Below are 17,700 nucleotides of genomic sequence, written 5' to 3'. Positions count from 1 at the left end.
TGAATTTGAACTCAGCTTTTTTGATGCCCTAGGTCAGGTACATTCCTCAATAAACTAGAACTTACCTCAGAAGCCCCAGAAAATCATGAGCACAAACTCCATTACTTTTGAGTATTGAGAGGTTCAAAATCTCTTATTTGCTTCATTATAGAATTACTCCAGAATCCCATATGTTGTTTTTCGCTTGTGTAAAATCTGAAATATATTAAAAAATACCTACTGCTGTGTTGCCTATTTGCTTTTCTCTTTTTAAATGTTCTATTGAGAAGTACTGCAGAAATTTTGTCCTGACATGTGGGGGCCCAACTATTTCCTGCCGCACTCAGCTTGGGGGATGTAGCCTCTGGGTTATAGTCTTTTGAAATTGTCCTGCTGAAATGCATGTTTTGATTTTGGGATTTTCCAGATGCTTCAAAAGCAGGTCCCATGTGTTAAAATTTGTGGAAATTCAGCATGTCTCTCAATGTGAGGCATTTAAGTAATTCACAAATTTAGAGCAGTTAGTCTATTAGTTGTGATGAGGAGATTGTTATTTAATTTTATTTCATTCTATTGTTTACGTATTATGTTTATTCTTCTATGCTTTTTTTGTTTTATATGGGTTTTTAAAAAGTCTCTACATTTAACAATTTGAACAACTTAATTTTTATATATAATTATATCCTCTGGCTACTTAAATTGAACAGACATTATAAATATAAAGCACATTAAGATAAATAAATGGATGATGTGCTCACTACTGACAGGTTGTCCCTGAAATTATCTGCTTATTTCAAGTTTCAGAATCCTATAATCACATAATATTTTTAAAAATTGGAAAGAAATTTAGATACCATGTCCACATACTTTCTCACTTTACTGATGAGGAAACTGAGACCAGGAATGTTTAACAGGTAATGGTGAGTTAGTCCTAGAATCCAACTTTCCTCATTCCTGTTATAAGGCCCAGAAACATATGTCATTCGTCTTAAACATAATCATTTCAAACATTAATGAAGTGTGATTCTGAAATATTGCAATGTTTATATAAGTCTAAAATTTTAGTCTTTGCCTAGGTATCCTGTCTTAAAATTTCTTATTGGGGCTAAACCACTTGCTAGTCACTTTGATAGGTGCCAGAGATTTAATGGTGAGAAAAACAGGTATAATCTCAGACTTTACAAGTACCATATCATATAAATGGAAGATAAATGTGAGACTCCAACTGATGCAAATATTCATTCCCTTTTCCCAACTCATTCCAGTCACCTCTCACAGATCTTTCAAACCTTAGACTCAATTTCCTTTCTTGAGAGAAACTTTCAGACTAGTCTAGATCTCTAATAACACACTTTTCTGTTATTTACATGTTTTTACTCAGTCTTACGGGAGACCACATGTATTTGAGATGTGTGAACTAGACCATGGAAGGCTTTATAGGCTTTGGTAAGAACTTGGGTTTTTATCCTTACATAATGGAAAGCCTTTCAAAGGCTTTAGTAATTGCTGTGTTTTAAGAAGATTGCTGGCTGCCTTCTTGTAAGGCAGTTAGCATTGTTGAAGGAGTCCAGTTAGAAAGCTGCTGTACTGGTTCAGTGGAAAATGCTGGTAGCTAATTGTTGGGAATCCCCCAGAATAGAGAAATGGATGAATCTGAGAGATATTTAGGCATTAAATGGAAAGGGTATTGGTAGAGAATTGGTAGGGAAATATTGTAAGTGAGGGAAATAGCAAAATAATGCCAATATATGCAGGTCCTTCCAATAAGAAGTGTAGCTTTTCTTCACTATTGAATGTGGACTGGCCTCTTGACCTCCTTTGGTCAGTGGGACAGCAGTAAATAGATGCTTGCAGAGCATTTGCATGCAAGTGATCTCTCTCATTGAACTTAAAACTGCACATGTGACTAATTAGGCTGGCCTGCTGAAGGATAAAAAGCCATGTAGAGAGAAGCTCCAGTGATCCAGCTGGCCCAGTGCAGATCCCTTAAAGAACTCTACTGAGAACAGTCAGCCTGGACTGTACCAGAAGGATGCCAGGCTGATCACAGCCCAAATTGCTGGCTGATTGATATTTGGATTAAATAAATGGTTGTTGCCTGAAAAAGTTGAAGGGTGGCTTGTTTCACAGCAAGTGCTAACTGGTACTGTGTGTGAGAGAGAATCCTATGAAATGGATAGAATTGATACTTTTCAAGAGATGTATGTTATATGAAGATTCTTAAATGAAAAGGTCTAGCTCCTCTCATCTTTGTTTCAGTAGTTCAAATTTAACTAGATCCAACTTGTTAACAGCCCACTTTATGTATGTCAATTCCCAGAGCCTAACGAGTTTTTCTTTCAAAGGTTTATTTTGTAATTTATCTTTTGCTTATTGCTGTTTTCCTCTGAATAAAGGTTTTTTGGGTTTTTGTTTCTTTCTTGGTTGGTGCAAAGAAAGCCTTAAAAAACCAGATGTAAAAATCAGTGACGGAAAATGCTTTCTAATCACAAAAAAATGTGTATGTTTAAGTAGATAGGAAAACATTTCATCATTGAAAAGTTTTGATGTGGGAATTCTTGATGCATTTTGTTAATTAAAAACATCTATTTATAAATCTGAACACTCTAATACAAATTCTTGACATGATGGAAATCTCTGAAAATGTAAAGGGTGCTTTATCTGAATGCAAGAAAAGGCATTGTACTCATATTAGCTTTCAAATTAGTTTTAGATACCACACAAAGAATAGAGAATATTCTGTCCTTTAAACTATATTCCTTACCCATCTGGGATAGTATCTGTCAGTTGTTATGTCTATCTGAGGTAAGTGAATGGCTTATTTTCATATACAATAAAATTTAACAAGAGAAAATATTAGACACAAAAATGAGTATCAAATTAAAAATATTTATTTATCTATTTTGTGGTAGGTAGGAAAGTTTTCTTCACCACCATAGAAAGTCAATCTGATTATTTAAAGACACATCAAAAAGTTGTCCACTTGCTTTTTTTTTTGTGATCTGTAAATTTTTCAGCCTTTCATAGAAAAAAACAACTTTAGAAAGAAATCTAGGTGTCAGATATGTCTTAACTTCTTTGTTATTTAACAATGTCTTGGGTATTGACTTGGCTGATAGTCCCATGCTATTAAAATCTAATTGAAAATCCATCAAATATTTTAAAATTAATTTTACAGCCTATAAGGTGATTCTGTTATTAGAGAAGAGGCACACATTGGCTAAGTGACCTGTTTGAAGTGACACATCCAGTGAGTGGTAGAGGTGGGGCCACACCAGGGCATGCTGACATTTTGGCATGATTTTCCCCTTGAAAAATCATTACAGCTTATAGTAAGTGACACGTACATCTCTGTCCCAAAGAGGAATTGAAGAAGCTAGCGGCATGAAGAGTTTATACTTTGCTTTATGGTTGCATGTTTTTAAGTAACGTTATAGCAAAATAGTTTAAATCAATATTGGGAAGGGGGTGTGAGCTTAGTAACTTTGTCCTTTAAAAGTGCTCATATATTACTCAATTTTGACACATACCATATTGGTCCATCCAAGTTCAATATTCTGTGGTTATGTGATTCTTTTGGCTGGGGGTTTTGCTCTTACAGGAACCATTTCAAGTTACTTTGGTGGATGCTCTGTAATCCTACTGTACTGGGAAAGAGTTCGGCTCTTTTTACACAGGAGCCTGCGTTTATTAAACTCATCCACACCCTGTGGTGTGTTTTTATGCACACTCATTTTGTCTTCTGAAGGAAGTTTCTGCATGTGGGAGAAGGGCGTGAAGGAAAACCAAGTCCTGGGCTCAGCGTGGATGATGATTACAACTGAGACACAAAAACATCTGCTGGGTTAAAGGCTCCAGCTGTTGGCCATGCAGAGCAATCACACACAAAGCTCTCGGTCAGGAAATTAAGAAGACCGGTGTCACTGGATCAAACTGTGAAGAATTCTGGAAAGACTAAATATTGCTATCCACACTGACGTTTGACCACTACAAAGGACTTAATAAAATATACTTGTTTCAGGAAAATTTCCTTTTCATTCCCTCTATTTTTATCACTGAGTGTAGTCAAATAATCTTGAGCCATTCTCAGAAAGGAGTGAACCTCTGGTACATAAATACCCTGAGCTGAGATGAAAATGTTTTATATCTTTAATTCACCTGTGTTTTTCTTATCATCATCAAAGAAAGTTTGCCAATATTTTGAAGCAGAAAGTACTTTTGAAACAGATTTAGCATTTAACTCATCACTGTTGATAATGCTTTCTTATTTTTCCTTCATCTGTAGACCTTGTTAGACAACACAAAGTCTAAATTTCAAAAAAGCACACACCTTAGTTATTTTTAGGACTTGTCAACAGTATTTTCATAAAATCAGTAGGCTATATTGATATTGACTAAATAAATACCCATGCCCTGAAGGGCTGTCCTGTAATGTGCCATGATGGTAAATCCCATTTGATGGATGACCCAGTGGAACAAGTCTTATAATTCTCTGGGATGTGGAAGGCTAAAATTTTATAAAGTAAAGGAAGGAATGAGTCCGAGTTTATTTTATTTGATGCATTATTAGTATTTAAGCACAAATAGCCATAGCAGAGAAAAACTATTATAATTAAGGAAATACACATACCCTAAAGCTTCTTTGAAACGCTGGGAAAGGCAAAAAAAATATGATAGACTAGGTAACTAATTCTCCAATTATTAGAAACAAAGAAATGCATTTTTTTTTAATGGGTCTTAAGTATTTGGGCAGAAATACTTAACTCTGATGCCTAACGTTCTATCGATCTGGAGGAACATCCATTTGCAAAATGCTCCTGGTCCCCTTGCCCACCCTCCCTCCTCCCATGGATGTCAAAAGGACTGTCTGATTGCCAGGCATCTGCCATGGATACGCTGCCACTCAGTCATGGGGGGCTGACCCACTAGATTCCTGTGAATGGGGGCCAGTGTCTTGTTTCTCCTTCTCTTTCCATCAGGACCAGAGGGAGGCAATGGCCTGGGTAAGTGTATTTGCTCTGCAAGTTCAGAATCTCCTTTGGGTTAAGTTTTTCAAGACCAAAGCAGTCAAATTGGGAACTGTCTCACTGAGTAACCTCCTCCAGTTTAACATTCATAAGATGGGAATTTAGCCCACAGTGGGTACAGACGTAGGTGGGTGAGAAGAATGTTTTTTATCAGACCATCTTTACCCTGACCTTGACATACTTAGTTAATTCATTGAAAACCTTGTGAAATGGAAGACAGGGCATATAACTGCAGACAAAAACACATACAGGGAGACCTAGGGTAGCATCAGGGCTTTAAGCCTTGCATTTTAGTAGGCGACTGTTCATCTTTAATTTTGACAGTGTGCCATGGCTTATGCTATGGAGGGTGGCTGGGTTTTCAGGTGGCTTTAGGATTTAGGCATAAGCCCTGTGAGATTTTCACCTTGAAAGATCATTGCAACTTAAGGTAAGTGACACTTTTTTATAGGCTGGTCTCAATTTCCATAGAGGTGGTGGGCCTTAAGTGAAGGAGCAGGTCTCAGTAAAGACACAAGTCTATACAAACATAGGTGGGTCTTAAGAGCTTTGGTTCAAAACCACAATCTGAGAAGGCTGGGTAGCCTGAGAAAATGTGCAAGAACCACACAGGCCTTAGCCAGGATATAAACTTGGTTTCAAATGCCACATATGTGACTATCCAAGGGCAAGCATGGATTTCACAAACAGAGTCTTCATGTGTGTCTAGTTAGTAATGGACTTGGCCGCTCTTGGCTGAGTTTGCCATGTTTTCCATCAAATCCACGGGACACTGAAAGTGCCAGCTCTAGGTAGGAGGCACCATTTACTGTAACTTTGCCCTGCCTTTGGAGCCAAGAAAGGGAACTGGGAAGAGTAACCTGCGATTTCTGAGACCAGTACTGACCCAAGAATCACTTTCTTCTACAAGTCTCACATTACTCTGTGTTTGTTTATTATATCAGATCTAACCATCCATGAACTTTTTAAGACACAAATAATGGCTTCTCTCAAATAAGAGTGACAGAGTTTATTACTAATTCAATAAAAGGAACAGGTGCCTTTGCCATAAGTTAGTGACTTGATCCATCTTGGAGCTTCCTAAGACAAATCTCCCCTGACCACCCGCAGCTCTGGAGGATGTCCGAGGAAGGATATTAGTGCGGAAGCTTCACAAAGGTAGGAGAGGGACCTCCGTGACCTCCAGATCACCTTTAGTGTTTAAGTCTCTACCACCAAAAATGCCTTCTGTTTTGTCAACAGTCGTGTGAAAGCTGCAACTGCTTTTACACTTTGAACCTAAATCATCAAGAGTTTGGTAAACAAGTTGCACAGTAAAATGAACAGCTTATAGTTTCCTGTTTTTTTTAAAAAAAATTATTATTTTGGCCCCTGTCTGCAGAAAGAGACCCATAATTACATTACTGATTCCAGATATGACTTGAATCTTGATTTACAGTTTAGAGGAAGGTGGGTATGAACATTTGGAACTGAATTTGTTTCTTTTGTGATGTGACTAAATTCATCCCACGTCTGCAAAGAATAACTTAATTAAGTTCCCAAAGTGCCTTAGGGTGACAGAGGACAAGACTTAACGAACTTTGAGGCATTGCAGAGTAACAAAAGAATTTTTAGGCATTGTTCCCCAGCTATGAGGAGGGCCTTTTAGTGTATTCTGCTTTCTGCTTTGAGGGTCCCTAACAATAGAGGTGCTATTCCAGCCAGAGTTTCCAGTCCTGAGTTTCGTTAGCAGAGACAGTAGAGCCAAAAGGCACTAATGGCCTGTGCCATCTGGCTTGTCAGCAGCCAGGTTCAATGAAGTAGTTAAGAAATATAGTCATTATTTATGCATTTTGGCTCTATTATTCATTTTGGTATATTTTCCCATGTTTCCACTGATTAGTCAAGATCAAGACCAGGCCTGTGTCTCCTTGCGTATGTCATTTCTGTGAAGGTTTTAACTTAAGATAGTTTTATAGTTTATTTGAGTAGAAGATTCTTCTCATATGAAACAAATAGTATCTTTTCTGTTATTTGGTAAGCTATTTAGAAATAAGCTACTTAAAACATTGCATAATGTACCTCTGTTGTTAGGTTAAGGTTTGGATTTAAGATTGAAAATACTTGGAAGCATGAGTGGTGTAGAATGCTAGAGTGGCTTATTTATGTCTTCTTTCTAAATTGTACTCAGAGTTTGGAGTGATTAGAATTGATGGTTGCTTCCCTCTAGAAATCTAAAAGCAGTCTGAGGCATCATTTTGAAAATTATTGTTTTAGCAATTTAAGAGCTTGAATGAATCTAATAAAAAAGTAGACAATTTTTCTTAACATCACCCAATTTTTCAGAAGTCGACCAATTCAAAGCCTATCTTTCTCTCCTGATTTCCTTTGCTGCATCCTTCTTTACTAAACTGCCCTTAATTTTTGGGTTTTTAGAGGGACAGATACTCATTTCACATATCATAATGAAGAAATAGAGATACAGAGAGGATAAGTTACTTGCCCAAGGTTGCACAGCTATTAAATAGCAGAAGTGAGATTTGAACTGAGGCTCATGAGGTTCTGGAGTCTTTAATGTCATAAATTCCCATACACAGGCCTAGACCCTCTTGAAAGATTCGGATTCAGCGAGTTTGAGTGGGGCTGGAGAATCTTGTTTTTATAACAAACAGCCAAATGAGGTCATTTTTCTTATCAGAAAGTTTTGGAAAACTCCACCGAATAAACATACAATATTTATCCTGGAAATAGCAAACATTTAACAGTAATTTTGGTTTTGCATAGAAATGAGAAAATACCTATGCAAGTTTGAAATCATGTATGTTATCTCCTGGGTTCCAGATTCTTACATAGCTCTTTCTTATGAGTAAGTTGGGAAATGTTTTCCATAACTATTCAGGAAAATAGCCTGAGTGGCCTAAAAGTAGCCTAACAGAAATTAGGCAGTAGGTCTGAAGAAACTGGCTGTGCCCTGCATTGTAAGAAATCACTGAAAATGGAACCAGCCAGTCTATGAGGATAGACATTTTTCCTTTGTTTAGAAGCTTCTGTGACCTGCTGGGCTGAGGCAAGAGCAGGAAATATGAAAGTCTCTGTTTTCTTCCAAAACTCGTTTTGGCCTGCTGGATATACAGGAAGTGGTAAAAAGCTGTATGGTGGCTCAGTAGGAACTGAAAGTCCTTGGGCAAATCAATCAGATCTGACTATTCACATCAGCAAGCCAGGATAATAATATTGGCTGAACTTATTTGAATCCCATCTGGATTTACTTACCGGCAAGTGTAAAGTGTTTTCAAAATACCAAATATTATATAGGGCATCCAAGCAGCTTAAATTTCTGCAGCCCCATCCTTCCCCTTCCTGCACTGCGGGGTACACTGCTCAGTGTGACAGAATCGAGTAAAACCCAGGCTTGCCCAATACGGTCTCCACAAGCTGCTTGTGCCAGCCAAGACCTGCCTGAGGGCCACCAACTCTTTATTAAACTCTGACAACAATCCTGGCAATCCTGAAGAAAATCGTGTTTAAAGCCTTATTGGTATCTGAATAAAAGCATATGAATGCTTTGCAAATACAAAAAGTCATCACTGTGATTAAAAATTTTTAATTTTCCCAGCACATAATTAAAAAAATTACTTCTCCCTGCCAAAGCCCAGGCCTATCGAACTATGCTTACTTTCATACATGGAAAATACATGGGCCTCTCCTGTTTTAATTTTGTCGACATTTCAAATGTTCTGATCTTAGATCCCTTTTGCATGGCTGCTAGACAACTCAGGCCTAGCATGAGTTACATACTTACGTAGGAACTTGTTACACATTTACTTGATTTATATACCTTGATCCTACCTTCACTTTATGCTTCCTACTTTGTTTCCCTGTGGTTCTGTTTTTATTATACAACTAACATCAATACTGTGCTTTAATGTGTCTTCAAGTTGCCTTAAACTCCTGGAATAAAAAACATGGTTGTTAAATAAAAAGAAGCGTTTGTTAAAAAATACTTCTTTGCATGGCGAATCCTTACATTCATCCTCCAGAACTCAAGATGCATAAAAATCTGAAGACTATCTCTAGTTTTCTTGCCATGTGTATTTTTTTCACTATACCACAGAAAACCTTATTTCTCTACTGTTTTTGAGTATGTAGTGTGCCTGGGAAAAGCAACTTGATGCATTTGTAATAAATGTCCTCACATTTGTCCTCTTGAGACATCTAAAACCTTTTGCATGGAATTTTTCACATTGATGGACTCCACTTGATTTCTATTTTCTGGGAGCACTTATTTAAAGCAGAGAATCAAAGGTAAAGAAGCACTGAATTTAAAAAAATAAAAGCAAGTGAATTCAGGTTCAGGAAAATTCTCCTTTATAAAGTTCCTCCATCTTATTGCCTCATTCTCAGAGCCTATTTAGTACTTGGAAAAATTCATAACCTGGCAAAATAAAAGCATTCATTCTCCTCCAGGCGGTAAGCCAAATCAAACCATTCTTTTTAATTACAGGTGAATAATAACACCCTTAAATTTCTTACAAATAACGTCAGCCTCCTTTTGCTTTTTGACTGATGGAAGGTGATGAATGAAGACCTTTTAATTCCACACAGCTGGGTGTCTTTTGTTGCACTTCCTCTCAGAGGTTGCCCTGCAGATCTGGCCTATTTTGTCAGATGTGCTGAGAACAACCTGCCTGTCTGGAGGTGGAAACAGCCTTCAAACAGAAGACATTTGTGTGATTGAATGCCCTGTCGGGACAGCAGCTGTGGCAGTCAATGTATGAGGTGGAAGATATGCCATTTGTTTGAGAGTGTGTGTGTGTGTGTGTGTGTGTGTGCAAGTGTGTTTTGATTTGATGGTTCTCCGGGGACTAGAGAAGTCCCCTCTAGCCAACCTTTGTCCTGGTATGAACATGACTTTAGTATTGCTGTCATTTTAAGGCTGCCCTTTTAAATAGAGAACCTACTGCCTGGACCTAAAGTCTTTGTTCCCATCTGGACGTTAGAATGCTCAGTAAAACAGACCTTCCTTGAGCAAATCAGGTCTGTGAGCTGCAGGTCTCAGTGACATCTGGATAAGGAGTTGACTCGTCCCAGGTTGGAGATTATTCAGCTTCTTCGGAGAATGAACTCGGAGCATTTCCCTGGGAAGATGGTGAAAGAGTACAGCGGCCTTGCTTTCTATTGGCGTGCATGCAGTCGCCCGTAGCGGATAGCTTAGTAAGCAGACTCTAGTCTACTAGAGCTCATTCTTCTCGAACAGGGGCTGGATCACAGGGCCAACAAACCTGTTACCCAAGCTAGAATGAAGCCCTGGCCTTGCTAAATTCTTTTGCTAGACTAGGCACAAGGTGTTTCTCAACCACCTTGTGAGATAGGTGTTACCTACACTTTGCAGATGAAAAGAAGATAATAAAATGAGACATGGAGGAGGGCTGGAGGGAGAGTATTGTGAATTTAGGAAGTGGTAGATCTAGATATTCACGCCCAGATCTAGCTTGAAATCCTGTGCTCTTTGCCAAAGTTAACTTTATTATCATTTTATCAATGTATCTAACAAAGCAGAAAGAGATACATTTAGAAAAAGAAACCACGCATTTGTTCTTTAAGATGAGTAATGATTCTCTACAAAGATGTCTAAATTATTAGGATTTATTTAATACACAAGCATAATTTGCTAGATTTTCCTTGATATTCTTCCTCTTCTACTCCTCTTAAGCAAAACTAACCCAACAATGATTACTTGGATGGTATTTGCACACCAGCTGAGAAAGAGGAAAAGAAGACTAGGTGCAGAGCCTCCCTTCTTTGGAACCCAGACTTCTTTCCAGGTGCTTTTAAATTCTTCATGTGGCCCAGGACACATGATTAATTCACTAAACAAATCCAGTGACTGATCATCAGCATATAAGTAGTACCTACTATGAGTTTAGAGAGTTTAACACTTTTGGTTTGAATATAAATGTTGTGTTTGGAGGAAATTTGAATATGGTAAAGAAATGTTCTTAATTAGCTGAAACTCTCAGTAACTGAAGGAAGCCCTCCATGTTTACACTTCATTGCCTCAGCACTACAGATACTTGATAATACATAGTTCTTTGTTTTGGTGACTGTCCTACACATTGGAAGATTTTTAGCAGCCTCCTTGGCCTCTTCCCACCAGTTATCAATAGTACTCCCTCACAGTTGTGCAAATCAAAAATGCCTCTAGATATTATTAAATGTCTCACAGTAGGTTAAATTGCTCTTGGTGGAGTGCAATTGCTTTTAAAGATGTGTGATCATATTAAACATGAGTTAGTGTATATATGTATATATATATATCCAAAACAGCACAGAGAACAGGGGGTGGTAAATTGAGTTACGTTGTTACAAGGTTCCTATATATTTTATATTAAGTAGTTTAATATTAACTCTACATGGTTGGTAATAAGAATTTTTAATTCCTAGGGCAACCACTAAAAAATGCAGATACTGAAAAGCACATAGAGAAATAAAATGGAATTCTAAAAATGATTGATTAATTCAAATGAAGACAGGAAAGAAGAAACAAATGAGCAACAGCACAGCAAAAACAAATGAGAAAAAAGAAAAAGGGCACAAAATGGCATATCTAGATTTAATCCTTTCAATAGTTGCATTAGGTATAAATGGACTGTTTTCTGATTAAAGGCAATTAGTGTCAATCTGTATAAAGCAGCAAGGCCCAACTATGTGTTGTTTCCAAAAGATGAATTTTAACTAAAAAAGGCACAAATATCTTGAAAGTAAAAAGGATGAAAAATTATAAACCATGCAAATACATACTAAAGCTGAATAGCTACTCAAGATCAGTCACAAGGGTGAGTACATCAGGAAGAATTAATTTAAATGTGTATATGCCTAAAAACAGAGTTTTGACATGTATAAAAGAATAGCTAATTGATGAAAAGGGAGATATAAACAAAACCAGGATCATATTTGGAAATTTTAACATATCTCTCCCAATAGTTACAGTAATTAAGCAAAAATAATCACACTAAGAAAAGAGAAAATATGAGTATCCCTATTGTGTTAATCAGGGTTCCCCAGAAAAACAAAACATATATTTATATTTATATTTATTTATTTAGAAGGAGATCATATATGTATATGTATGAGGAGATTTATTATAGGAGTTGGCGCGCCTGGTTATGGAAACCAAGAAGATCCATGATATGCTGTCTGCAAGCTGGAGAACCAGGTAAGTCAGTAGCGTAATTTAGTCTGAGTCCAAGCATCTGAGATACGTCGTGGCTGGGAAGTAGGGGAAGAAGTGGCAGCTGATGGTGTAAGCTCTGGTTTGAGTCTGAATCTGAAAGCCTAAGAACCAGGAGCACAGATGTCTGAGAGTAGGAGAAGATGGCTGTCTTAGCTCAAGCAGAGGGCACATTTTTCCTTTTTCCACCTGTTTGTTCTATTAAGGACCCCAAAGGGATTGGATGATGCCCTCCTGCACTGGTGAGGGTGAGCTTTACTCAATCACCTGATTCAAGCACTAATCTCTTCCTGAAACACTTTCACAGACACACCCAGATATAATGTTTTTTAGCTGTCTGGGCATCCCTTAGCCTAGTCAGGTTGACACATAGAACTCACCACTACAGCTATTCATCATCTTGAACTCGAGACATCTACAGAACATTTAACATGAGTTCAGAATCCCATTCTTATAAAATGAACATGAACTATGAACCAGGATAGATCATATTGGGCCATAAAACAAGTCTCAATGAATTTTCAAGGACTACTTTTACTGGTAATTATATTCTGTGACTATACGGAATCAAGTTGTAAATCAATAAAATATCTAGAAACATCCTAAAATTTGAAAGTTAGACAATCAACTTCTGAATGACTCATGGATCAAAGAAGAAATCACTAAGAAATCAGAAAATATTTTGAGCTAAATGCTGATGAAAATACAAAATATCAGAAATTTTGGCATGTAGCTAATGTAGTGTTTAGAAGTAAATTTATACCTTTAAATGCTTATGTTATAAAGGGAAAAAGATTAGTGATCTAAGTTTCTACTTTAGAAGCCATTGTGATTATCTTAAGACTATCACAAGATTATTTTCTAAGAAGCTACAAAAAGGTAAGAAAATTAAACCCAATAGGTGAAATAACTTAAAAAGAAGAAATCAAAGAAATAGGAAAGAGTTGCAATTGAAAAGTTTCTCAAAACCAAGGAGTCGGTTTTTAGAAAAGGTGAATGAAATTTGTAAACCCTAGCAAGAAAAAAAGAGAAATCACAAAATGCTAATCAGAAGATTGAAAATTGGGATATCAATTCAGATCCTACAGAAATCAAAGCATTTTAAAGAGATATAATGAGCAACTTTATGTGAATGAATTTGAGAATGGATGAAATTGTTAAATTCCTTAAAGCACACAACTTACCAAACACATCCGATACCAGGAATAGGAAGTATAGTATCTTATGCAAATAGGAAATACAAGTGTCTTATATTTATCAGAAAAGTTGAATTTATATCAGAAACCTCCACACAATAATTCAAGGCCCAGATTTCCTGGTGAATTCTTTCAAATTTAAGGAAAATATAAAACCAATCTTATGCAATTTTTTTTTCAGAAAACAGAAACTTGTTTTATGAGGCAGCAGGACAGTGATACTTGACAAAGACATTTTATAAGAAAAGAAAATTGTAAATCCTTAACCAAAAAATCTCCTTCCTAAAAATCCTTAACAAAAAAATCCCACAATAAAAGCATACTTATGGACCAAGCAGGATCAAAATTAATTGTCTAAACTAGCTACTTACTTGAAATTACTGCTTAGTCTCTTATGGTTTCAAATTCTCTGGGTGCCTGCTCAGGTGCCTGGTGTAGCTTTGTTGCTGTCAATAATTCAGGATGTTATTCTTTACTCTTTTTATTCCTTTTTGATCCATGGTAGAGCATCTGCTTTTTGTATGAGGTCAAATTCAGGGAGGATAAATCAAATGAACAAAACCAAACTTGTAAAAATTGACAATGAAAAAATCTTCCACCAGTGTTTTAAAATATTGCAAAATAGTAAACCTAAGGAGGCATTTTAAACTTGGAGATAGCCACTAATTAGGCACATTTTTTTCTTTCTTCTCCTTCCCTTAATTCCTTCCTTCTAACATTATAAACATTTATAGTCTCTTTTCATTGCCTAGTGCACCATTTGTCAAACTGTGTCCTAAGGCACTCTCAGCCCCTGCCACTAGGAAGCTGGATCCACAGCTAGGGCTCTCTGTGCCATGCATGTTCTGTTTTAGTGATAGCAGTCCTGCTGTGTGAGCATTTCTGTCCTGGCACTTTGAACAATGGTTGTATGGCTTAAAGAATTGGAATACCACCAGTTCAAGTCTAAATTTCTAATTGCACAGGAAAAAAAGCAAGCAAAAGTTAAGGACATTGTCTAAAGGTCCGAAGAAACATCAGGGGCTTGGGTTGGTTTTTATTTATATCTTTGAATATTTCTACCAGTAATTTTTTAACTCATGTTCAACAGATTGTTAAGTTAAAATTATGACTGTCAGTAAAGAAATAGGCCAACTAAGGGGCTTGGAATAGAAACTGACCTCTTCAATTTTAGTCCAATTGCTATGTAATATTTGCTTAGTAAAAATATATTTTCACAGCAGATTCATTATTTCACATTGAGGTTTTATTTATGCAAAAAGATTTCTATTAAACAACATGTATCTACATCTGACCTATTCTTGAAGATCTTACACATTCAAATTAGGGTGCATGATTTATCTGTGTAACGTAGATTGCAAAACTGTACTATCAGACACTGTGTGTTAAGCGACTGTTAGTGGCTACTGTTCTGGAGAACTCAGAAATACTTTTGTGCTTCAGAGGGCACAGGGCTGAATACCTGGTCATATAATCAGAAAATATTTTTCTGCATTTCCATGAGTTTTCATAAGGATTTGGGCCAAAGTGGTAAAGATTTTGTTACTAGTCACTATAGTAATGATGGCACTGGTAGAGATATTTTTCTCTAAGAAGAAAATTATTATATTCACTATTTTAAATTTGCATTGGCTAAAGTAATTTCTGCTTAAAACCACAATGATAAAGCCAGGAAGTATGACATTTTCAAGTTCCCCACCAAATTCAGTTTAAAAAATTTTTTTGAACTGATATATATCTTATTATGATGAAATTTTTAATGGTTTTAATTATTTGACTTATGATTTTAATTATATATTCATTTTTGTAACAGCTTGTAACTGTTCCATATTTTGTCAGGATGGCAAGCAAGAATATGTGTATCCCTTAATAACATTTGCTCCAAATTCTTTGTTTATTATTTTTAATAACTTCTTGAAAATCTTAATCAGAAAGGAGTTATAGAACAAAGAACTTCAGCCTTGACCATAACACGAGGAACTGATTTTAGCTCTCTGAAAATATGCTGAAGGATGAGACTGGCAAAAATAGGGTGGTGCTTCAGCAGACTCCCTTCTGCAAAAACAACAGCTGGTTGTGCCTGTTGCCACTGGTTGGGGAGGGAAAGGATGGAAAAAACATTTTGTTTTAGGGTTGGAAAGTTTTCAGTCAAATCATGATGTCATCAGGATATGTTTTGTCTATGACTATAATTTGCATAAGTTCCTTCCCATGGAACTATGTAAAATACAAAGGAATGTTTCATGGCAATTTTACATCTATGGTGCCAATATTTTTAAGAGTCCATAAAGGAGACATCATGTACAAAGAATTTCTTTTGTAAATTCTCTCCAAGGAAGAACTAATGAGAAAGGAAAGAAATGGGACACGTAAATACCAAACTTCGTTTTATGTTCATAGAAAGACTGAGATTGTTTTGCATTCCTAATCATTGACTAATATTTTAACTTTATCCTACATTTTTGAGAAGAGGATCTGCATTTTCTTTGATATTTATGGCTTAAGATAATGTATTCATTTTATTTTTCTTCCTGTTATAATTACCTCATACATGTTGTCAAATTCTTGTCTGAAAGATTTTGATCATCAAAATATGTGTTCGGGACACATTTTTGGAGATCTATTTTGATATCAAGTTAGGGAATGTTTTGCTATAGAGCAAAGTTATATAAATATCAAATAAAAAGTCTGGTAATCAAGAGCTATTGAGTTTTTAGCATTCTACACAGGAATTTAAATTCCAGAAACATTATTTGAACATTGGTATATCGTTCTAGTTGGCTTGTCACTCCCCATGTAAATCAGAGGAAATGGATAAAACAATGGGGAGAGGAGTGGAGGCAGTGAAGTGGGCCGGTATTAATGTGCCAGATACATACATTTCTAACCCCTCAGTACTTTTGCAAATTTATATTGAAAATACATATATATTTTTACATTTATTGATCACTTCAATTTCTGGTATTTGACTAGGTTATTTGAACAAATACTCCCACTGAAAATAAGTCAAAATGCTGGCCATATATATATATATATATATATATATGTCAAACATATTTATATTTAAATCCTTAAAAACATCAAATAACAAAAAAAAATGACATATAAGGACAACTTCTAATCAAAAGCAGGAACTTTAAGACAATGACTAAGGCCACTTTTACCCTGAAGGCTTTTGTTGAATGAGGTGAACTTGATCTTTAGTTCTGAACTGGTATCAATGTGCCAAATATATCGATTTCTAATCTCTCAATACTCTTGTGAATTTATATTGAAAATATATATATTTTTACATCTATTGATCACTTTAATATTGAATTCAAAGCTCAAGTTCTCCCCAGGCTGGAGAGTCTAGGAACAGCCCGGCCCTGGAAACAGAAAGAGGGAAAGCTGTATCCTCAAGATAAGGTTGAAAAGGGATTCAACTATTTTCACCCCTCTTTACTCCAAAAGAAGGCAAAAAAAATTTGCCCCTATTTTGAGCCGAGATAGAGGGGAAAAACAATTTACTGAGAAACTGTAACCCCATGCCAGTTCTCTCATAGATCTGTAGCAATAATTAATACTACTTGTATTATCTATCACAGCTTAAACTGTAAATTAAATTTTAAATGATTCTTTAATCAGTTAAATGGTTAGTTGTATTTTCAAGTACCTGAAAGAAACACATACAAATATGTTCAGGAGGACTCTATCTTCATTTTAGGCTTTCGAAATAATTTTCCCAAAAAACAAGAGCATGTCACATAATAAAAAATAAGCATACATGGGAAAAAAATCACATGAGCATAACTAAGCAGAAAGAACAAGCAACACAAAGATACCTACAGAAATCTCTCCTATTTTTGAAGCAAATATGGGAAAGAAAAGGCTCCTCCATGTCTTACTCTCCTTATCCCCTCTGGAGCAACAAAATCATAGCATTTCGTCTCCATAACTTTCACTGTTTTATTCATTTGTCTACAAAGAAATCCTCCTGTTCTGAAAGAAACAGACTGACTTAGGATTTCATTCAAAGCTCCCTTGAGGAAAAATAGTGAGACAAGAACAGATCCTGGGAAACTTTTGAGTTTATAATACAGAAACTAACAGATCTGTGAAATAGGAACTGTTAGATTGAACCATATAAGATTGCTATTTTTCCAAGGTCAACAACGATTGTATGAACATCAGCAGTTTCATATGGTTCAACCTAATATATTAGTTGAACTAACCTGCTGTTTCAAAGGGGCCTTAAATACAGGGTATCAAACACCATCACCAATTCTCTTGTAAGGAAGTGTCCAGA

The 17,700-nt window shown here is 36.1% G+C and overlaps 1 long non-coding RNA gene across 5 annotated transcripts in view; it reads left to right on the top strand.

The window, feature by feature from the left end:
- The window catches only part of LOC118968245 (uncharacterized), a 94,026-nt gene extending 89,993 nt beyond the window's left edge, over window positions 1–4,033 (top strand). For 2 of the 5 annotated variants that reach the window (XR_005055803.2, XR_012131582.1), the window contains exon 3: window positions 3,728–4,024. This is a non-coding gene — a long non-coding RNA (uncharacterized lncRNA). Of the gene's footprint in view, window positions 1–3,727 lie in introns of all 5 variants that reach the window. The other 3 variants (XR_012131581.1, XR_012131583.1, XR_005055802.2) reach the window with 3 other exon arrangements.
- Window positions 4,034–17,700: the final 13,667 nt, after the last annotated feature.

This window comes from Manis javanica, chromosome 5, assembly GCF_040802235.1.
Source record: "Manis javanica isolate MJ-LG chromosome 5, MJ_LKY, whole genome shotgun sequence".
Taxonomy (NCBI): domain Eukaryota; kingdom Metazoa; phylum Chordata; class Mammalia; order Pholidota; family Manidae; genus Manis; species Manis javanica.
Note: the sequence above shows the minus strand (reverse complement) of the source record. Positions and strands in the feature narration are given on the sequence as shown.